The 23,607-nt window shown below is 42.8% G+C and overlaps 1 protein-coding gene across 7 annotated transcripts in view; it reads left to right on the top strand.

Annotated features, from left to right (window-relative positions):
* Nucleotides 1-23,607, top strand: part of BACH2 (BACH transcriptional regulator 2) — a 253,359-nt gene that overhangs the window by 89,729 nt on the left and 140,023 nt on the right. Inside the window, exon 1 of one of the 7 annotated variants that reach the window (XM_075923892.1) lies at nucleotides 19,941-20,624. The exons of the other annotated variants lie outside the window; for them this stretch is intronic. The gene's annotated coding sequence lies outside the window, so the exon portion shown is untranslated. Of the gene's footprint in view, nucleotides 1-19,940; nucleotides 20,625-23,607 lie in introns of those variants that run through there. 7 annotated transcript variants of the gene reach the window in all.

The raw sequence follows: 23,607 nt of genomic DNA, 5'->3' as shown, positions 1-23,607 counted from the left end.
TTGTCATGTCCCATTGACAAATATTCACCCCACCACTTCCTAGGTAGGTTTAAAATGTAGCTAAAATATTGATTTCTTCTTTTCAGGCCATTCATTTTTAGCTCACTGCTTTCAGTTTTTCTGCGTCTGGTATTGGTGTACATGCTGCCATAGTTTTTATTTCTTGTGGCAATATCATTAGTAATAGAAATCAGAATGGAGAAGATCTATTACATCAATTGGTCCGTGGACTGGGGCCAGTCCCTGAGATCCCCCAGATACAGTTTAGAAAGCCAGCAAGCCAGTCCCTTGTATCAGAAAGGTTGAGAAATACTGATCTACTCCATCTCCCTGGCACTTCTAGTAGTATATGCTCAGATACACAGACACTCTTTTCTCGTAACCTCTTTTCTGTAAAATTAGCTTTAATAATATTTTAAAATCTGTTCCTTGATCAACTTAGTTTTAAATGACCTCAAGATGAGGGCTTGACTGGGGTCACGGGGAGCGGCAGGGCCTCCACGGGCAGGATCAACTTACTTGCTGGGTCGGATCCAGACTGCAGAGGCCCTTTTGCGCAGGCCTGGGTTACACGGTTATTAGAATGCTCTCCATTCTAGGGGCAGGACCAGCAGCCAGTGTACTCCTGGCTCCCGGCCCCACTCCTGGGGATCCCCCTGCCAACCTGTGCTGCGGCCTCTGTATCTGTGGGAGGCACTGGAGGGGAGGGCCAGGGGAGTGGGCACAGGTGACTGCCTTTGATAGAGAGGCAGCAGTGTGGGGTTGGAGAAGGAGCAGAGGGCAGGTGACTCCATATGATCTGATACACACAAAGAGCCACCTTGAAAGTTGGCTTCCCATGTGTGCCTGCTCCTACCTCCCGTTCCCCCCCCCCCCATGCTGCTGCCAATCTATCAGAGGCAGCAGTGCAGGAGTGTGTCGGGAGGGGCGGGGGGCGGACAGCTCTGCAGAAGCCAGTGCTCAGGGAGAGCTGGCTTTTAAGTTGGTTTTCCCCTAGCACCTGCCTTCTGCACTGCTGCCTCTATGGGAGGTGCAGCGGTGGGGGGGGGGGGGGGGGGAAAGTGGTAGACGGATCCACACAGGCTCCAGTTCCTACGTCCCCACTCTTTCTGCCTCCCATACAGAGGGAGCAAGGGGGGAGCAGTGTGCGTAGTCATTAGGATTAACTGATAAGCCTAGGCTTATCAGTTAAGCATTTAAACAACTATACGCTAACATCCCTAACTTGCACATACCTAGATAATGATTGCCCATTTGGTGTTTTCTATTTTTATATTTGTGGACTGCTACCATATCCTGCCATTGTCCTTATTTAGCCAGGCTATACATACTAAGCCCCTCTAATCTTTTTTTTCCCTAAAAAAATCAGTCTCTGTAGCCTTCTAATCATAATTATGGCTCCTCTCTGTTATCTCCCATTTGTCAACGGCAGGGGTAGGGAACCTTTTTTGGGTTGGGGGCCACTGACCCACAGAAAAATCAGTCGAGGGCCTCGCACAAAAACCCCTCACTGATGTGGTGCCCAGCTGAGAGAGAGAAAAGACACTCCCCACATTCCCCTTGAATACAAGAGCCTTTGGGGAGCTCAGCCTGGTAGATTTTGTGTGCTCCAGCACCGTTGTGGGGCAACAGGGGGGCTGGAATGCCAGCAGATTCCCCAATGTGGAGGGGGTGCTGTGAACCTCGGGGGCTGGATCCAGGCAAGCTGAGGCCGCATTTGGCCCCTGGGCCTGAAGTTCCCCATCCCTGGTCAACAGCATCTTTTTGGTAATGATACGTCCCTGGTTGAATGCTATTTTCCATGGACTATATTCCCCCTGACTTGCACTCTGTGTAACTCCAGGGGGCAGACCACATTATGGTGTTAGGTACAGTCAGTTGTGTAGCTGTGAACTTCAAGCTCAATCAGCCTTTTCTGTAAAGTTATTTGATGTGGAGGCTTGTTCTTTTATTTGCCTACCAAGACCTAAGTCGAAGGTCATGTGTTATCCTTGCAAAAACTGCTGCTGTCACAAGTGGCTAAAGTAGTGAATTTTCCAGTACCACTCTAGGTGTGAGTTATGTCATCCTCTCACGTGGGGGAAGCTCAGAATACCAAAGTGTGGGCCTGAGAGTGTGGTAAAAAGATCTGCTTTTCAAATACAGGCAGTCCCCGGGTTACATGGATCCGACTTACATCGGATCCCTACTTACAAACGGGGTGAGGCAACCCCGCACTAGCTGCTTCCCCCCAGCAGACCAGGGAGACGCGAAGCTAGCGCCCCCCCACAGCAGACCAGGAAGACGCGGAGCGGCTTTTCTCAGCAGACACCTCAGCTTGAGAATAAAGGACTGAGGAAAGTGAGGTGTGGGAGAATAAAACTGAGCTCTGGAGAAATGTTTGGCTAGAGTTTCCCCTACAATATGTACCAGTTCCGACTTACATACAAATTCAACTTAAGAACAAACCTACAGTCCCTATCTTGTACGTAACCCGGGGACTGCCTGTATAGGAAAACCAGTCTGTGAAATATTTTTGACCTTCTTGAAATGTTTTGCTAAATGGGGCTTGGAACAATTGAGGCAATTACAGGGTCCCTGGCATGAATCAGCTGATTGGAGTTTTGAATTAAATGGATTTAGATAAACATGATTTTGCTGCTTTTTATTGGTCTGAAATTTTCAGGTCTACATAATCTCCTAGCTCCTAATCCTGCAATAGGGTCCTAGTGTGCGCAGGGCACACTGAACTTTCCATTGTGAGCACTGGGGATAAGGAGAAGATAGCTTGTCCAAGCAGCTACAGTTTCTGCTACAGATATTGTAGCTGCTTGGACAAGCTGCAGAGCAGGGCTCCGTGTCACTAATCTGTGCCAGAAGGCAAAAGAAAGCTGGTTTTGGAAGTGTACCTGTCATGTCTGCTCTTCATTGTCATATCTTCCACACGTTCATAATACCCGTGCTCCAGCATCTGCCGTGGCAGCCTGTAGGTTTCCAGGGGGTGTTAACATATTGATTCTCACCTATAAAGGCTGGAATAGCTTGAGACCAGGCCATCTGAGAGAGACTGCAGCCATGCAGCACTGCATGGAGAGAAAAGCAGTGGGCAGAGATGCTTAAGCTTGACGTTTCCTTGCTGTGATGGGAATTCTAGCAGTTTGTTCACTAGGAGGGCCGGGTCTACATTTACCTGGAGATCAATGCTCTCGGGATTGATCTTCTGGGGTTCGATTTAGCTGGTTTATTAAGGACCTGCTAAATCAACTGCTGATGGCACCTCCATCAACCCTGGTGGGAAGTTGATGGGAGCGTTTCTCCTGTCACCCTTCTGTAATGTGGATGCCACAGAAATTCAACGTAAGATACATCGACTCCAGCTTTGCTGATCTCGTAGCTGGAGTTGCGTAGCTGGAGTTGCGTATCTTAGGTTGACCTTCTCCAGCAGTGTAGACTTGGCTCTAGACTTGGGAGTTTGCTCTCCCGTTTCCTTTTCCTGTCTCCTCTGAAATAGTCCGATCTGTCAACAGTTGGAAATGCAGATTTTTTTTATTGGGGGAGTTGAGGTCAGGAAATTTCAGTTCTGTGGCTTGGCAGCTTCCATGGGGAAAAGCACAGAATACTCTGGTGTAGTGTCTGTGACCTGACCGCAAAGAAACACGAGCCAGTTTAGGGCTGAGCTCCATCCTTCAGCTATGAGACTTGCTTGTGCACAGCAGAGGCTTTCTGGGTGAGCTGTGTTCGATGTTGGGCTGTGCTGATAAGAGATTTTAAAACACTTATGGACAAGTATTTACAAAACTCCAGTCAGCTTCTAAAAAATGTGCATGTTGGACCCAATCCAGCAAACATACATGTGGGTAACTCTCCTCTAATAAGTAGAACTATTAAAGCCAATTGAACTTAGGGATGTTAAAGGTTAATCAGGTAAGCACTTAACCAGTAAGCATATGCCTTACCATCATAATTTCCGGTTAACCGGAGTGTCCTCTCCACAGTGGCCTGGTTGGCAGGGCCACAGTGGGGCCAGAGCAACTTACGTCATGGCTGAGGCAGGACTGAGGCAGCCCTGCAGCTGGTGGCTAACCGCTTAAACAAATCATTTAACCAGTTAACTGTTGTAGGCAGTTTTTACATCCCTAGTTGAACTGTCATATGTAAAATTACATGTGTGTCTGTATGACCAGGCTCTAGATTAAGGTAATTGTGGTAACAAGAAGAGAGATCAGAAGGAAGTGAAGGTTTTTATATATTTATAAAAATAAATATATATTTTTTTTTAAAAAAAGTACAAGTACTAGGTATACCAGAGCCAAGGCCAGAGTCAGTCTGACTGATGCAAAGTGGTCATAATCCAGCTGCAAATGAGTAGCAGAAAATTTCCCTATTGGATGGTAGCTCGTCTGTATCAAGCCAGGGGATATGCTGCAGACTTCCAGGGGTTTTCGCAGCAATGCTGCATGGGTTCAGATTCATTATGGACTCCAAACTAGTTGTGAGACTGAAAGTTGCTTATGTAAAGTCTGGGGTGAACTGGTGAATCAGAAAGCCTGGTCTGTCTCCTCAATTTGCTCCTCCCAATCCCCAGTAGCTTTGTTTCCACTTAACTACACAAATACAACTGATAGGGCCACTTAAGTACATAGATAAATAATAGTTGGCTAATTTGGATAAAAATCTGGTGTTTTTGATTAGCTCATATGTTACGCTCCATATGTGGGTATGTTTTTGTAAGTTGGAAGGGGGAGATGTTGAAACGGTTATAAATGAGCTAATGAGACCAGATCCTCAGCTATGTATATCTGCATACCCTCGTTAATTTCAATGAAGCTACACTGACTTACACCATTGCTTAGTAACTGACAGTACATTAATATCTTGTTAGGGACCATTGAAGTTTCCTATAAAATCTTTTTACAGAAAACCATACTGAAAGTCATATAAATTTGGCTAAAATTTACTTTGTCATCGTTGTCAGCATCTTTCTGTGGCCTGTACCCTTTGTTTTGGGACTTTCAAATGATTGTAAAGAGATACTACCATGTCAAATATGGCTCAACATTTAAACTACGTTAAACAAGCTGTTACAAAACATAAGGCCAGTAAAAATGTTCCCATTCTATTTTTTTTATTTCACTGGAAGAAATTATTTTAAAACAAATATCCCACCTTCAGAGTTTGCTACCTTCATGTTGCAGTACATTTTGATTTCAGGTTTCAAGTACTATAACTGCTGAAATTCCATTGATGTTCATTGTTCAAGAAACAAGTAAAACCAAATAAAAACATAGTGCCAGATTTTGCAACCTTTACTTCATGGAGTTGTAGTTTACTCCTCAGGTAGTTCCAGTGGTTTCAGTGTGTTTAGTCATGGTAGGTCCTCGCAAGCACTTCCACAAAGGATTAACATTACTGCTCTGAAGTCCTCCATTTAGTAGTAAATTTAAGCCTGTGAGTAATTGTAGGATCAGTGACCTACTTAGTGTGTATTAGAAAGGGTTGCAAAATCTGCCCTTCAGATACTAGAAAAAAGTAGATTTGTATTTATTTTATTTTAATAATCTAAGATGACATAAGTAGTCTATGTAAAGAGATATTAGTTTACGCAATCTGATTCTTAAATTGACAGTGTTCCTTTATTGAAATGATAATTATATGAATGTACAAAGCCCAGTTACTGAATTGCTTGCCAGGTGGGGCAGAATAAAAAAAAAATCTTAACTATAGAATGCCTTTGTCTATTTTCACAGATGCGCCATTAGTGAATGTATATATGTGCTGCAGTTGCCAGTCCCGCAATCTTAGTGCTGATTAGGGTTTGGCGTATATGTGTGTGTGGGGGGGGGGCACATTCCTACACAAAAGTAACATAGGACTACACAAGGTTTATCCTATTGGAAATAAATTAGTATAGTGTGCCATGAAAATGATGTGACAGTGCATACAGAACACAGGATTACTTTATCATAGATAATAGTAGCAGCATGGGAAAGATTTATACTGCGCTCATTTGAAGCTGACCAAGCAATTATGAGAGATGAAATATGGATTTATTTCTGGAGAGAAGAATGTGCTCCTGCTAAAATGTCATTAATTGCTTTATTATTTAAGGCACAAATTCTCGTCAGCAATTATTTAGACTTTTTTTTTATTTTTCCCCCAGTTGATGTAATTTACCATAGACAGATTTTTGTCAGAAAAAAAATGATGTGCCTGCTAAGCAAATAAATTAATTGAAAGCAGCTGATCTTTTAATTTTGTCAGTATGAACAAATGCATTTTTTAAAAAGAATCCAGAAACAGTACCCTGTTTTGAAAAATTAAACTGGAATTGCTTAAATAAAACAAAGCCAAAGAGATTTATCTTGGTGCATTGCTCTGAAACCATTGCTGTGTTTTTGTGTTATTCTGTTAAATGGTATCTGGCACTTACGTTGCAGTTGCATATTGCCCAAATTCCCCAAACATGATTAGGGCCCCATTTTGCTGAGTCCTGTAAAACACAAGTGAAGACAAGTCCTTATCTGGAGTAGTTTTCAGTCTAATGATATTAGACCCATTAATTAGGAAACCGTTAATTTCAGGATGCAGTTCAAAATTCTGTGCCTCGACCCAACTTTTATTTTTAAAAATCTTGTATAGCCTTAATGTAAGCTCCTTCTTATGCATCGCTTCCATCTTCTAAGCTCTTCTCCTTCCACTTGTCTTACATCGGTCTCTTTACTGTATCGTCTCAATCTTATCATTTTCTCCTCTGCATTTTCCATTGTTCCAAGTAGCATTCCTCTATCTCTCTGCCTTATGGGTTCTTTGTCACATTTCAAATGTTATCTTAAACTATGTATTTTTTCTCCCTTGCTTTTGTTTATTTATTTTTCTCTTTCTGTGTTGTTAGTCTAACAATTGTCTGCTTTAATTTTGTTCACCTTAAGGGCCAAATTTTCAAGTGGATGCCTGAAAAATAGTACACTTGATAATGCAAATGGAACTTGCTAAGATGATTCATTTTGCGTACACTAAAAGATCACGTGTGTGGGTGCCACTTGCTGTTAACTCAGAGCTGAATTAAGAAAATGTGGGGCTCCTCACCAGTCTTTTCCATATATGTGTGGATTTTTCCCATCCACATACAGAACAATTTATGTGCACCGAGACACATGCTAATTTGCACTACCAGTAGAAACAAAAGATTAAACTCTCATGTCACTCCACAAGCAGGGTCATTAGACACTGATCTCTGTTGTCTACGCTTTAATTCAGTCCTTTGAAGTTGCCCTTATACCACTCTTTCTTTACCATAATCACATGCTGATCATTAACATGAATTTAATCCTGAAAAGCATTTTTGGCAATAGTTTGTATTAGGGACACTCCTTTAATGTTGGGTATATTACAATAGAGGCCTATGTACCCATACTATTGGCCATCTTCTATTTGTTGCTAATAGCATATGAACTAAGTAATGTTAACAGTGAACTAGTTGTTCTGGATTCGAGTTGCATTCCAAGGGGAAAGGTTAAGAATGTTGCATCTTACTTTAGTTTTCTATAGGTGTCTTTCATTCCAATAAGAAAGAGCTGTATTTCTTGTATTTTTGGAGGCGTACTCCCAAATAGAAATGGTCTTGATAATAGAAAATTGATAGTTGGACTGTTCCCTTCACATTCTTAGGTCTGCACAATGATATTATCTCCATTGGTATCCATAGGCCTAGTAAGATCATTGAAATATTGGTGACCTTGTGTCCGTTATGTTGATGTGGGAGGGGGAAGAGTAGTATTTTAATGGGTTGTATCAGTTGCATATGTATGTGAGTGGCTTATAGTATGGGTCAGGCTTTGAAGAGAGAATCTGTAAAATGAGATGGTTAGGAAGCAGTGGGAGGAGATGGGGTAAGTTATGTGAGAGTGAGGGAGATATCTGTGAAGAAAACTGCGTGAGAGTAGGGAGCATCTGAAAAAGATATGGGAAGCTGAAGGAAATCATTTCAAAGAGCATCAAACTTTTAAGTAGAAAATCTGTACAACACCATGAGTTTCTTGCCTGCCATGTTTTACTTAATTCACAGTTATCTGGATTGTTTCTTCTTTCCCTTTCCTTATTTAGGCTATGTCTAGACTGCAGATTTTTTTTTCTGGGATTCCTCTGGTATCCCAGGAAAAACTCTGCCACGTCCAAGGCATGCATCTGCTTTTCCGAAAAAAATTCAGAATAGCAGATGCATTTTTTTCGGCATCCCTGTAAACCTTATTTTACGAGGGAGAAAGGATGTTCCGAAAAAGGGTGTGTTTCCTGACATTTGGCCCAGTGTAGACAGGCCAAATGTCGGAAAAGCCTCTTCCGAAAAAAGAATCAGAAAAATATGCAAATTGCAATTTGCGTATCTTTTTTTGAAAACAGCAACAACAACAACAAAAGCCCTGCAGTGTAGACATAGCCTGAGAATATGACCTTCTAAAATGAGTCCTTATGGCTTGAGAGCACTTTCCCAAAATCTGCTCTTTGTGTCTTACAATACACATGCACTGTTCCTTTTGGCTAAACTCCCAGTCCAAAATACACTCCCAGTTTTCAATTGTGTTGGCAAATGAAGAGTTTATTTTGATACTATAGCATTTCCATCGTTTTGAATATTTCATTTATTGCAGTTTATCTATTTTTAACCTGTTAAGGATCTAACTTATAACCTCAGTCCCTTGTCATAACCTAAATCTTTAGAATCTAGTTTGCTGGCATTGCTCTGTTCCTGTGCATTGCACACTTTAGAGAAGGATTATTATTTTCCCTTGATAATTCTGTCAGCCTTACCTCAAACTGACTTCACCTCCTTTGGTTTGCATTATATTACTCCAGCAATGCCATTTACACAGCATTCTCTTTTTTGAAGGCACCTCAATCTCTATGCATTGGATGGAGGGTTTTCTGTGAGTGTGCAGTAAAACCCAAATATTTCCCTAGTCGGTATGTTGCATCACCTTTTCCCTTTAAAAGAGATGTATTGATTTTATTCAGTGTTCTAAGTTCCACTGTTTGCCTTTTCCTTCTGCCCTTCTTACCCCAGATTTATTTGAATTCCTTCTGATGATTTTATACTTCCCTGTGGTGTGTGTTAGGAAGAAATGAAGCTTGGTTATGGCATACCTTTTGTATTTTTGGCTCAGTGCATTCTAGACAGTAGCTCTGATGCCAATATGTAAGTGTGAGTTTTCTTGTCATTGGTCTTAATTTCAGCCTCCCATCTTGCAATCATAGCTGGGTAAGCTATGGCCATGCTAGCCTGGGATACCAAGAAAAGAAATCCCTGTAAATTGTAGATTTTGCTCCTACTGAGCACGAGAGTTGCATGTCTGCATTTATAAGTGGCTTCCTCTGTGAAACCTAAGCCTACCCAGGAGTCTGGAAAGCTTGGCTATAAAGCTGAAGAATGAAGCATAGCACTCTTATTGGAAGCCAGAATTGCTGATTTTGAGTTACATTGAAACCACAGGCGATGTGTCTGATGCCTTTCTGTTGTTGCTGTTGCTATAATAAAGGGTGTCAATCCTAAGATCCAGTGTACTTGTAAACATAAAGCAAGAGAGTGTGCATGTGTTTTGAGGGGATGGTATGATAATAATCTTTTTATCGCCATGAATTTGTGATCACAAGCGGCAAAGTAGAGGGTGAGTTGTGTGTCATCTCAAGCAGGTGCCTGTAAGAATCTTTCACGTTATTATGTCTTTTCTATGTAACAGCTAATTTATGGGGGGAAATGTAGGGTTCTACATTTTATTGGAATGTTTTGTATCCCTTCACCTGTCAGCTCTGGTTCTCTTTAATAGTATGGGTTCAACTGCACATGGCTCAGAAGAAGAAAAAACAAGGAACATCGGAATTGCTTTATTGGGTCAGGTGCATAGTCCATCTAGGCGCAGTTTACTAGAGTGTCACCAACGTATGGGGGAGTCACCAGGCCCTGCACCCACCATCCACTGTCAGATGTGACTCTCCGCCAGCAGGTGGAAGAGAAGGTTCATTAGTCAGCAGGGACAAAACGCAGAACAGACTTGTCAGCACAGTAATCAGAAGCAGTCAGTACAATACATCTTTGGGAGAGGAACCCCAGAGTTAGGGCCTGGATCTTGTCCTGCACCCCAAGGCAGCCCAAACTTACCCAATCCCAACAACTGGTTCCAGCCTCTCAGCCAGGCTTTTCCTCCTGCCTTTGTCCTGCTTCCCAGGAAGGTGACACCTGGTTACCCTTTCCTGGAGCTCAAGTTACCAAGGGCATCTGCCATTGGGTGCATGCAGGAGGCTATCATAACCTGAATTCCCATCACCATCTAGGTAGCAGCTGTCAGGGAAACTCAGGCACACACGTGGGATTATTATAGGACAGTAGGACTTGCATGCAACACAACAAGGTGAATAAAATCCTCAGTTCATCACACTAGTGGCCCCCAAACGGTGGGGAGTATTTGGGAATGGCAGTGGGGAGAGAGGGAGCTCCATGCTTCCAGCCCTTTGCTGCCCCTCAGACCAGCTCCTCCCCAAACCTCATTCAGCCCCTATTCCTGCTCTGTCTCCAGGCTCAGCTCCACTCTGTACCCTGCTGCTGCCAGACCAGCTTAGCCACCAGCCCCCATGGGGGACAGAGAAAGGAGTACATGTTTTCTGCCCCACAGAGCATCTCCGCTTCCAGGCCCAGATACACTCTGCCCCCTGTTCTGCTGTGATCCCCTCTCTGCTCTCATCCTCTTTTACCCCATCCCCAGTTCTGCCTCCGCTCCATACAGATTCTGGCAATGGTAAGGGAGGCATGACTGGAAAAGTATGTACACAAGTGCAGTATATTCTCTGTTAGAGGTCAGCTGTAGATGCTTCAGAGAAAGTGGGCAAGAACCCCACAATTGGAAAGTGTGACATAGTCGAACCTAGCTAGCAACTGTTAGCTGATTCTAAAATTCACTTAAAATAGCTTTTCCACACATTTCAGTGGTAGAGATTTAAATTCAATGTATCTGGACATTCCAGGGCTAGAAGTTGATGCTGTTGGAAAGGGAGATTTCCTGTCTTTTTTTTTCCTAAGGTATAAAGTTCTACAGTATTTAGCTTCCATAGTATAAAACTACTTTTTCAAGCTCTAATGGGCCACAAAACATTAAGCCTAAAGGCTGTCATTGTTCCAGGACTGAATATTTCCCCTCTTGAGTTTCAGAACACATGTACTTTTCGGAGAAAAGAAAAACATATCTCCAAGTTAATTTATTATTGCCAGGGATGCTAGAAATCAGTTTCCCACAGAAAAACATGGAATTTGCCTTAGAATCTTAGAAGATTAGGGTTGGAAGAGACCTCAGGAGGTCATCTAGTTGCAGGACCAACCCCAATTACATCATTCCAGCCAGCACTTTACCAAGCCTGGCCTCAGAAGGATGGAGACAATTCCAGGGCTTCACCACCCTCTTAGTGAAATAGTTTTTCCTAATATCCAAACTAGACCTTTCCCACTGTAACTTGAGACCATTGCTTGTTCTGTCGTTAGCCACCATCCGCTTGGTAACCCCCCTTCAGATAGTTGAAGGCTATTGTCAAACCCCTCTTGTTCTTCTCTTACACCACTAAATAAATCCAGTTCCTTCAGTCTCTCTTAAATCATGCGTCCCAATTCCTTAATTATTTTTGTTGCCCTCTGCTGGACACTCCAATTTGTCCATGTCTTTTCTGTAGTGGGGGGCCCCAAAACTAGACGCAGTACTCCAGATGTGGTCTCACCAGTGCTGAATAGAGGGGAATAATCACTTCCCTCAATCTGCTGGCAGTGCTCCTATTAATGCAGCCCAATATGCTGTTAGCTTTCTTGGCAACAAGAGCACACTGTTGACTCATATCCAGCTTCTTGTCTACTGTAATCCCCAGGTCCTTTTCTGCAGAACTGCTGCTTAGCCAGTTGGTCCCCAGCCTGTAACAGTGCTTAGGATTCTTTGGCCCCAAGTGCAGGACTCTGCACTTGTCCTTGTTGAACCTCATCAGATTTCTTTTGGACCATTTCTTCAATTTGCCTCTGGTCACTATGGACCCTGCCTCCACCCTCCAGCATATTTACTCCTCCCACCTTAGTGTCATCGTGAACTTGCTGTGGGTGAAAATCCATCCCCTAATCCAGATCGTTAATGAAGATGTACAAAACCTGCCCCAAGACTAACTCCTGGAGTACTCTGCTTGATACAGAAATCCAATTAAACATTGAGCCTGACAGTTTAGCCAGCTTTCTCTCCACTATGTAGTCCATTCACCCAAGCCGTACTTCTTTAATTTGCTGGCAAGAATATGGTGGTAGATCATATCAAAAGCTTTGCTGGTCAAAGTATATCACATCCATCACTTTCCCTCTATCCAAAGATACAGTTATCTCATCAAAGAAGGTAATTAGGTTGGCCAGGCCTGACTTGCTTTTGATGAATCCATGTTGACTGTTCCTGATCACTTTCCTCTCCTCCAAGTGTTTCAAAATGGATTCCTTGAGAACTTGCTCCATGATTTTTTCCAGGGACTGAGGTGAGGATGCCCAGTCTGTAGTTTCCCAGGTCGTCTGTCCCTTTTTTTTTTTTGTTTTTTTTGTTTAAAGATGGGCACTACATTTTCCTTTTTGCAATCATCTGGGACCTCCCCCAGTCACTCTGAGTTTTCAAAGATTTTGGCCAATGGTGTTCTAATGACAACAGCCAACTCTCTCAGCACTATAAGATGCATTAGATCCAACTCATGGAGTAGGGATGTGAATGGGAAACTGGTTAACGGGTCAGCACCACCTTTAAGGAGTGATGTTTACTACGTAATGGTTAACCAGTATCCCCAGAAGCAGCTTATGGCCTGCCCCAGGTGGAGGGCTGCTTCAGCCCAGCTGGGCCCCCCATGTGGGGCTTCCAGATCCTGATTCCTGCACACCCCGTCCCAGTCTGGGGCTGCAGTGCCCCCTCCCCCCCTCCACCGCCACAGGCAGGGGCTGCTCTAGCCAACCCTGGCCCCCCTCTTTAATTGGTTAACCCAGGGGTTCTCAAATTTTGTGATAACCGCGATCCCTCTCTAAGTTGCTGTAACCCCTCTCTGAGTTGTTCACGATCCCCCAGGAGGTCAAGGACCCACAGTTTGAGAAACGTGGGGTTATCCCATTAAACACTACGTTTAACCGGTTAACCAATTAAATGGGATCTTACATCCTTATCATGGACTTATGCATGTCCAGCTTTTCTAAATAGTCCTTAACCTGTTCTTTCACCACGGAGGGCTGCCCACCACCTCCCCTTACTGTGCAGCAGTCTGGGAGCTGATCTTGTCTGTGAGAACCAAGGCAAAAAAAAAAAAAAAAGCATTGAATATTTCAGCTTTTTCTATATCACCTGTCACTAGGTTGCTTTCCTCCTTCAGTATGGGTCCACATTTTTCCTGACCATCTTTTTGTTGCTAACATACCCGTAGAAACCCTTCTTTTTATCCTTCGCATTATTTGCTAGTTGCATCTCCAGTTGTAGTTTGAACTTCCTTATTACACCTAGCATGCTTAAGCATTGCTTTTATATTCCCCTCTAGTCATGTGTCCAAATTTCCACTTCTTGGAAGCTTCCTTTTGTATTTTTTGTTAAGCCAAGCTAGTTACCTCCCATATTTGCTGTTCTTTTCCAGAGATTCTTAAAATTTTACATTTTGTGGGAAAAAAATACAAACCATATATTAAATAATTAAATTTTACTGAAACTACCAGTGTCACTTACACAAGGTGCACCTCCTCTCCCTCTTGTGGTTGATTTTTTGAATGTGCTTTAAATTTACTATAGAATCCTATTTGCTTGATCTAAATGGGACTAGAGGCAGATTGGATAATCAGAAATTGGGATAATCTGGAGGACTGGCAAAGAGCTTTCTGTTCCCTATTTTAAAATGGGAGGAGGGGGCTCAGGCAGATTGTCTGTTTTAGTGGGGGCTGAGGCAGATAGCTGGAACTCCAGCTGCTCAGGGCTGATCATCTGAGCCCCAGTACTGGTGGCTCTGAGCAAATAGTGGTTTGGTTAACACTAAGAGCTGGAAAATAAAAGTTTGGAGAAAGGGGGTTCTCCTGTTGAGTTCAACTGGTACCTGTGTGTTTTGTGGGTAGGGAAACAAAAGTTCAAGCATTTAATTTTAATTGTAGAAAAACATGGATTTGGGGAAGAAGTTTATCAGAGAATTTGGGGGGGGGGGGTTATCCTGGAAAACGCAGAGCCTGGATTTTCAGTCAGAATATAATAGTGCATAGAAACCAGCCATGTCTAGGTCCCATTGTGCTATGCACTATGTGTAACAATGACAGAGCTGCTATGAGGCCTTTACAGGCTAATCTTCGTGTTTTAAATGGCAATGATCAGGAGTGTCTTTGGGTTTTGAATGTTGGACTAAGGGAGAGGTGAGCAATAAGCAGCCCTCGAGTGGGATGCTTTTTGCCATGGGTAGCCCCTGGCAAGCCTCCAGATGTTTTATTTTCCTGTGCATCCACAGATACAGCCACTTGCAGGTCTCATTGGCTGGGATTTGCCATTCCTGAACAATTGGAGATGTAGGAAGTGGTAGGATGTAAGCAACTATTCAACTATCTGATAAGATAAAGCTTATTGGATAGTCAGTCCCTCGATTGGTTGCTTCCCTCCACATGTCTGCTTCTATCAGAGGCAGCAAGTGGGGGGAGCAGGAGCCGATTCCCCCCCCAGCACTGTTTCTGCAGGGTCAGTGCAGAAGGAGAGGGGAGGGGATTGCGGGGACTGAACGCGAGCCGGGAATCAGGTGACTCTTGGCTCAGGCCCAGACCCAGACCTTGCACCTCACTTTTTAAATGTATTAAGAGCCTGTTGGCTCTGAATACATTTAAGAGGCAGAGTAGCTTTGGGGTTGGTTCCCAGGGCTGGGAGCTATCCATGCTATGGCTCCCCTGTTTATCAACTAGTCAATGGAAACTCCATTGAATAGTCAATTAGTTGATTAAACTAAATTTAACATCCCTAGTGTTGGGTCTCACAGTTCCCATTGGCCAGGAATAGCAAACCACAGCCAATGGGAGCTGCGAGTACCCATACCTTCACCTCCACAGGTAAATAAAGTGTCTGGCAGCCTGGCGTAAAATCGTATCCAGCCTACAGGCCACTTTTTGCCCAACCCTGGACAAAGGGGTGGTACAGATGGACCACTGAAAAGAGTCAAGCAAGGCAGCCAAATGTACTGTTATATAGATACCAACACCACATATAATGTGTGAATTGGTAGATACAAATTCATGCTCCTATGTGATGTTGACATTCATCTGTTGTATTGCAGAGATAAACAAAAACATTACATTTTCCAGGCATGGCTGATCACCTCACTTGTATTCTACCCACTAGTCCGTCTCTGTAACTTTCAGGAACAGTACTGAAATTCTCAAAACAAATTAACTGAAAAACTGTTTGCGAAAAAGAAAAGACACTTCTCTAAGGGTGCATTTGCACTTCAGGACTTAACTTGAAATAAGCTACGCAAATTGAGCTACCTCAATTGTGTATCTTATTTCGAAATACTTTATTTCGAAATAGGGAGCGTCTACACAGCACTTACTTTGAAATAGAACACTCTTCCTCTGACTTCTCTTATTCCTTGTACAATGAGGGTTACAGGAGTCGGAGTAAGAAGTCCTCCAGCTTGACAGTATTTTGACATTATTTCGAAATAACTGCCTGCTGTGTAGACGCGGACTAAGTTATTTCAGAATAGCGATAGATATTTCGAACTGCTGGTTGAGAAACACTGCTGTATAGCATATCCCAACATGGAATCAGATCAACAGCTACTTAGAATGATTTAAACAGGTGTATCTTTCACCTGCACATTTTTTCTATTAATAGCTGTATGTCTTAATCCTGTAACTCTGTATAGTCTGCAGCAGGTATAAGGCTAGCATTGATATTGATGCAATGCAAGAGTTCAATGAAGAAAATGTAATGGCAGCCTGACCTCATTTAAAAAAAAATCCAATATGGATTTTTCCAAAAGAATAAGCAGACTAAGGAAGTGGGCCCTGAGCCAGGCTATGTAATATCTTACCCTAACACAGCATCGGTCAAACCCCTCAGCTGGTTTAAAAGGCCTTTTGTGGTTTGTTGAGAGTGTTCCTTTAAAAAAAAAAAAAAAAAGGTTTGTGTACAGAACTAGCAAATGAACTCCACTCCATCAGAAAGTAGGTCAGTCAGTGACCTCCCAGTAGTATGAAGCAGCAGTTTATAGTGTAACTGACAGCACAGCAGCAGTAAACCTCACTGTCTCCAGGAGACTTGTCATGACAAATGTAAACACATTATATCCTGTATTCCTCTTATTTATTTATTTTCATTACCACACTAGAAACCACAAACTGTCGCTATGTCCTTCACCTCTTTTAGTCTCCAAAGGGAAATGCTTTGCAACATACCTAATAATTTTTTACAAGATTCTGTAATGAGTAAGGCATTGCAGCAAGTTTTTTGACAGCTGAAATTGAACACTTCAGATCAGAGTTAAATAAAATCCAAACTGACATGTCCCTAGTGGTGAAGAAACTCATGAGAAAGGAACTGAATTAACTAAGGGACCAAGGACCGGGGCATATCACACCTATATTTTACTATGAAAATCATAGTGGAGTGAGGGGTCAAGAATGGATATGGGCAATAAAATTTGCATGTTGGGATTTCTAGTTGCAGTATTATGTTTCAGTCAGTGCAGTGCATGCATAAAGAGTGAGACAGTTCTCCGAAAGCCATGGAGCTGATTCTTTCCCTTGGTTTGGAATCAGGTTTGTGATGAGTCATGCTTGAAGTTGAAAATGGGCTAGTTTAAATGTTCTCCCTAAAATCATCATAAAAGTTCTAAGTGCCACCAGATAGTTGGCATCCTTAGAGATCAGAACACCAATAACACATGGATGTTTATCTGGAGGCAAGGTTAATGTATTAACTTTTCTTCTTAATAAATTCTTTTAATATTTTTTCTTGCTCTTCACATTCTGTCCATCTTGCTCACTTTCTGCTGTTAAGTGACCTAAACATGTACACAATATTCTGCATTCTTTTTCACCAGTGTTCTACAAAGAGAGATTTTCATTATGTGATTCCTCCAAAGCTCTAGCTGATGGCTTTTATATGAGAACTTCATCGGGAAGATTGTTATTGAAGTGAGTCTTAAGTCAACTTTTGCAGGGAACAAAAAGACAACCATGTGAAGTTTCTGACAATTAACATGGGGTGATGAGGCTAATAATCTTTGTATACCTTATTAGCAATTTCTAATTTAGTTACCTCTGTTTTTAAACATCAGGTTAAGATAAAATTGCTTGACAATGCTCATTGCAAGAGCCCAGTCTTTCCCTTACTTAGCTTTTTCTTTGTAGCAGAAAGCCTCTTTAAAATTATGGAAGTGGAGGGATTTATTTTCTTTAGGCCATTTTCTTTCCAATGGTTTCCACATGTGAAGCTGTATAGGTTAAGATGCAGTTTCGGTTCAGCCTAGCTTGAGTATCTCACAGTCCCTATAAAGGTTAAGAAATGAAAGAAGTTTTTGAAGCCTCCGCTTAGTTAACAGTTTTTCCCCTCTCAAGTACAAGAGGATGACTCTAGCAAAATGTCCTAATTAACTGCTTTCCTATTTGCTGGTGGATGGAACATCGCAATGGTACTGCTGAAGACAGTGTTAACCTTTTAATTAACATGAAGATAAATGTACAGCATAAATAGGAAAATTACTCGCTTTCTTTTTAGCCATTCATGTAATTTGCTTTGGGAGTGAGGAAATTTTGATAAAACAAATCAGCACTGCAGTGTTTGTGTTAGGAATGTAACAGTATAACCGTTCAAAAGGTTAACCTATAAGCCTGGACTCATCAGTCACAGTTAATGGTTACATGCAGGCTCCCGGCTGTGCTCCTGGGAGCCGGTTGCCACCTCACACTGAGAGCTCTGTATCAGGGGCAGCACCCGGCTCCCCAGGAGTAGGGCCAGCAAGCGGGAGCCAGTACATGCTGGAAGCCGGCTTCCAGTGCACACCAGCTCCTGGGGAGCTGGCTGCTGCCCTGTGCTGTAGGCTCTGCAATATAAGGCTTTATACTGCAGAGCCCACAGCATGTAACTGTGTATCTGCTGAGATTCAGCAGTTACACAGTTACCTAATTAACTGCTTTTTAACATCCCTAGTTTGGGTCCTAGTAGAACACTAATTCCTGTATGGTTGAAAAGTGATATATAGGGAGTAATAATGTTGAATCCCATTTACTCGTCTCAATTACAGGACTTTCAATATAAATATAAAATCCAGGCAGTGTTTCACTGCATGTTTTAAAGTATATTGTCTGGTATGTTATAGGGATGTGAATGACTAGTCGACTAGTCTACTATTCAATGAGCAAATGCTTATCGGCTAGTTGACAGGTTAGTTGACTAGTCGCTTCCCCCACCCCTTGCTGCCTCTATCAGAAACAGGCAGCAAATGGGGAGAAAACTATTGGGTGCTTCAAAGCAGTAGCACTGCATGGAGCCTGGGACCAGATGTTCCTTTCAGATTCTGGGACCCCTGACCTATGGAAACTCCTCTGAAAATTGGGAGGATGTGGGGTTATGAGGGCAACAAACTTTCTACCAAAGTCCCTTCTTCCCTCCATCTCTCAACCTGCAGACATTGTAGCAAAATATTTCATACTTAGTCTTTAATAGCTTATTTGGTTTTTACTGCCATGCTGATGCAATCCTCACATCACAATCTTCGAAAGCCCCTCCTCCTGCAGAAGTCAAGCTGTCAAAAGTGCAGTGTTGAGAGAAGTGGTACAAACAAGGAACTGATGCATATAAGTGTCTGGCTTCCAGTGAATTCATCAGTACACACAAGTACATCTGGGGTTAAATACAGGCAGTCCCCGGGTTACGTACAAGATAGGGACTGTAGGTTTGTTCTTAAGTTGAATCTGTATGTAAGTCGGAACTGGCGTCCAGATTCAGCCGCTGCTGAAACTGATCAGTTTCAACAGCGGCTGAATCTGGACGCCTGTTCTGACTTACATACAGATTCAGCTTAAGAACCCCAGGCATCCCCAAGTCAGCTGCTGCTGAAACTGATCAGCGGCTGATTCCAGGAAGCCCGGGGCAGGGGCTTCCTGTAGTCAGCCACTGGTCAGTTTCAGCAGCGGCAGACTTGCGGATGCCTGGGGCAGAGCAGCTGGGGTGCTGCTGGGTTGGTCCAGTAGCGCCGCCGCTCCTCGGCGCTACTGGACCAACCCAGCAGCACCCAAGCTGCTCTGCCCCAGACGTCCTGATTCAGCCGCTGCTGAAACTGACCAGCAGTGGCTGAATCAGGACGCCTGGGGCAGAGCAGCTGGAGTGCTGCCCAGTTGGTCCCGTAGTGCCCAGAGCGGCGCTACGGGACCAACTGGCAGCGCCCCAGCTGCTGTACCGCAGGTGTCCGGAGCAAAGCCGCGGAGCACGGGGGCAGCGGGACAGCCCAGATGCGCCGTGGCTGTCCTGCTGCCCTCGGGCTCCGTGGCTTTGCTCTGCTTTGCTCCCCGTCCCCCTGGTCTGCAGACCAGGGGGACGGGGAGCAAAGCGGCGGAACATGCGGGCAGCGGACAGCCCAGACGCGTCTGGGCTGTCCGCTGCCCCCGTGCTCCGCGGCTTGGCTCTGCTTTGCTCTGCTTTGCCCCCCCCCATCCCCCTGGTCTGCAGACAAGGGGGACGGGGGGGGGCAAAGCAGAGCCAAGCCACGGAGCACGCGGCCAGCTGACAGCCCAGCGTCTGGGCTGTCAGCTGGCCGCGTGCTCCGCGGCTTGGCTTTGCTTTGCCCCCCTCCCTCGTCCCCCTTGTCTGCAGACAAGGGGAACGGGGGGGGGGCAAAGCAGAGCCAAGCCGCGGAGCGCGTGGGCAGCGGACAACCCTGTCCGCTGCCCGCGTGTTCCGCCGCTTTGCTTCCTCTCCCTGGTCTGTTGGAGACCAGGGAGAGGAAGGGCCCCGTTCGTAACTTACGTCGGATCCGCGTAACTCGGGGACTGCCTGTACGTTAATTTCAAAATCTTGTGACAAATGTTCCACTAAAAATTATTCAAAAATTCAGCCCATTTGGAGTTTATCCACCTCTTCCTCTATGTGGGAATAAAGTGCACAGAAGAGATTATTCTGAATAATCCATGCATTCTTCAATGTAATATTTTAGACTTTCAGTTTTCCTCTGGTAGGAAGAAAATTACAGTCTATGTAAAACAGAAGAAAGCCACAGCAAACTGCTGAAGTAGTCTAATACTTGGTCTGTCTTCTGTTTTCAACTTCATGGCCTGATGGATTGGACCCAGTGGTATAGTATATTTATGTGATGCAGTCTAAGTATTTATAACCATTTGATAGTTGCCGGGGTGGTTTTTTTCACTTGATTGCTGTGTCTTGAGAGAAGCAGTCTACACTAATTGAGCAAAGATGATATCATTTCATTCAGCAGCATAGATAATGTCCAACTTGCCTGCATGATGTAAATGTGTAATGCATAGTAGTAGTCTCTGTGTCTCTGTTTCCATTAGATTTAGAAGAGTAATGAATTTCACTTGTCAGAATAAGGTCTTGGGTAGCGAAGAAATTCTTTACTGGAGCCTGTACAATTTGTGTGTAAGTAGGAGTGGCTGCATGCAAATCAGCTTTATGCATGTAGTGTGCAATGTCTGCTAGTGTTTTGTGCAGTGCCATCCTGAAATCAAGAACTCAGAAAGCAGGACTTAAGGCTTCTACTGCAGTACAAGATGTTAACTTAAATAAGATTTAATTTTTTCAAGAAAAATGGGCATAGACAAATTGGTGTATGCAATGTGACCAAGTTAACGAGTCATTAGAAATCTCATTCCACTTAATATTTTATTAGTTGTTAGTAGTTGTTGTTGTTGTTTAGATTCAAGATTGTCCAGACATTAGCTTTAGAGGAAATCTTGCACAGATGACTACTGTACCACTCCAACCATAAGATGAGCAAGCCATTCCAGCACTGATGTGCAGTTAATCGTATTAACCATTTAAGCATATTGGGAGCTGTCCATTCAAAAGTGGAAAAACAAAACTGTTTACATATTGGCCTGATGATGTGAATTTAACTTTGGAATTCTTCAATTTCTTCCTCTCCCCCCCACTCCATATTGCTTCCAGAAAACGTGAAATAGCTTGCATTTTGGTGTAGGTGATTTGGCTAATGAGGAGGATCATCACTTAGTTGTTTTATATTGTGGAGTTAACTTCTTTAGTCATTGTGGCTTTGCTGCACATAGTACCTCTCCCCCCCCCCCCCGAGCTTTTTGATTTGTTTGTTGCTTTAGTGTCCCTTGCATTTATTTCTGCATGAACTGAAGAGCAAAGCAGTTGAATACAAAAAGTACTTAATCCTCAACTGTACAGAAATGTATGTATTTAGTTCTACTTGTACTCTTCCTTTTGTCATCTTTTGATGGGTTACCTTATTCTTGTTCGGAGCATTTCAGCCTATGAACACTTCTCACATTTCAATGATGAGCAGCATTACTTTGGTACTGAATCAAATGTGTAATCAGGACAGATTTATCCAGACATAAGGCAAATTATTTATAATCTGCAACAGTGTGCTATGTACTAGTTAACAATAAAAGTCTTAAATATTGATGAATCAGTTTCCACTGTAGTCTTCTCCCTCTCCCCACCACCACCATATGGAACCTTACAGACATATTACCAGTAAGAAAATGTATTCACTTGTAATATCAGGTACTAGCTTGACTGTGATTAAAAAGACTTTTAATGTTTTTAAGACTTTTTTTCCATTTGAAGTATGACCACAAACAATTAATATAAACACTTTTTCACTGGTCAGGTCTAAATATACTGACAGGTAGGAAAGTATCAGCACTATGAATGATTACTTTCATATTGTTCTTTATTGTTTACATAGTAGAGGGTTCTTAAAAGGCGGTAAAGTCTTTTTTAACATAGAATTTGCATGAAAATAAGCACAGGTTTAACAGGCAGGAAAGTTTCACAGATCAACATGTTTTGTGAGATCCAAATATTTGTGAAGTTTGCAAACTTTCAAGCATTGCATGCTAAACTCATTCCTAATGTTAACTTTAAGATGGTGACTGAAGAAAGAAATTGTAATGTTCTTAACTAAGAATGTATAGCTCTTTCAACACATGACATAGTTTGTCAAAGCTTTCTACAGCTGCTGTTGCTGTGAAATAACTGTGTACATCAGTTAAGTGGCAAACATTTTTTGCGGTGAGAACAACTCTTTGTAAAGTCTTCAGAGGGGTAGCTGAGTTAGTCTGTAACAGGAAAAAACTTTAAAAAACAACAGTCTAGCACCTTAAAGACTAACATAACATGTAAATGGTATAAGAACAATTAGCTCCTCCGATGGTTGGTGGGTTGGTTGGCTAAGTCATTAAGATGTGGGAGGTAGTGTGCAAGCCAGCCCATGTCCTTGTTCATACTATTTGCATAGAATTAAACTTGTGAATGAAGTTATGTTCCAATCCTTCTCTGTGTATTTGGCTTGTGGAATTGGCCTGAAATAAAATGGCGACTTGGAGATCCATTAACCAAACCATGGGGGTGCTAGTTGTTCTTATCAGTCTCTTATAGCTGTGTCTCTTTATTTTTTTTTCTCCTTTCCCCCTCCTTTTTTCTCCTCTTTTCCCTTCCCCTCCCTTCACTTATTTATTTTTGGATCTGGACTTCTAATACTCCTGTAATCTGAAGAAGTAGGTTGTGCCCACGAAAGCTCATAATACCATCTACATATTTTGTTAGTCTTTAAGGTGCTACTATTTGTTGTTTTTTAACTTTTTCTTTGCAAAGTGTAAGTTGTTCACAGCTTGCTATCTATCTTAAAAAATAAAGGAGCAACTCATTGACTATTCAAAAATAGATTCAGGGCAGAAATATGAGGTTAATTGACTATTCAATGTATTGATACTTAACATCCCTAGTCATGAAGCATCTTGGTATCACTTGAATTCAGAGTTTCTACAGAAACAGCTTCAAGGACTGTGATGCAACCCATGAATGAATACTGTGTCAGTTCTTCTTATTAATCACCGTGACTTCCAGAAATTTGTTCAGTACCTGCTTTTCCAGAATTACAGCTTTCTTTTTTGTAAATGTCAGTTTGGTAGTTCCATAGCAAATTTCTTTTTGTAGAATTCACATTAATTTCACAGACCAAAAGTGATTATTCAGACATATATGACCATTTCAAAGAGGTTTAAATAAACCAAGCAACAGTAGCCTCCAACATGGCGAGCATGCATGTTTGCATTAATTTACCTAATCACTGAATTGCTAACATGCCTAACAATTAAAGATCATAGAATCATAGAATCATAGGACTGGAAGGGACCTCAAGAGGTCATCGAGTCCAGCCCCCCGCCCTCAAGGCAGGACCTAGCTCCACCTACACCATCCCTGACAGATGTCTATCTAACCTGTTCTTAAATATCTCCAGAGAGGGAGATTCCACCACCTCCCTTGGCAATTTATTCCAATATTTGACCACCCTGACAGTTAGGAATTTTTTCCTAATGTCCAATCTAAACCTCCCCTGCTGCACTTTAAGCCCATTACTCCTTGTCCT

The sequence above is a fragment of the Pelodiscus sinensis genome, chromosome 3 (genome assembly GCF_049634645.1).
Source record: "Pelodiscus sinensis isolate JC-2024 chromosome 3, ASM4963464v1, whole genome shotgun sequence".
In the NCBI taxonomy this organism is placed as follows: Eukaryota; Metazoa; Chordata; order Testudines; family Trionychidae; genus Pelodiscus; species Pelodiscus sinensis.
This window is presented reverse-complemented; position numbering and strand designations above follow the sequence as displayed.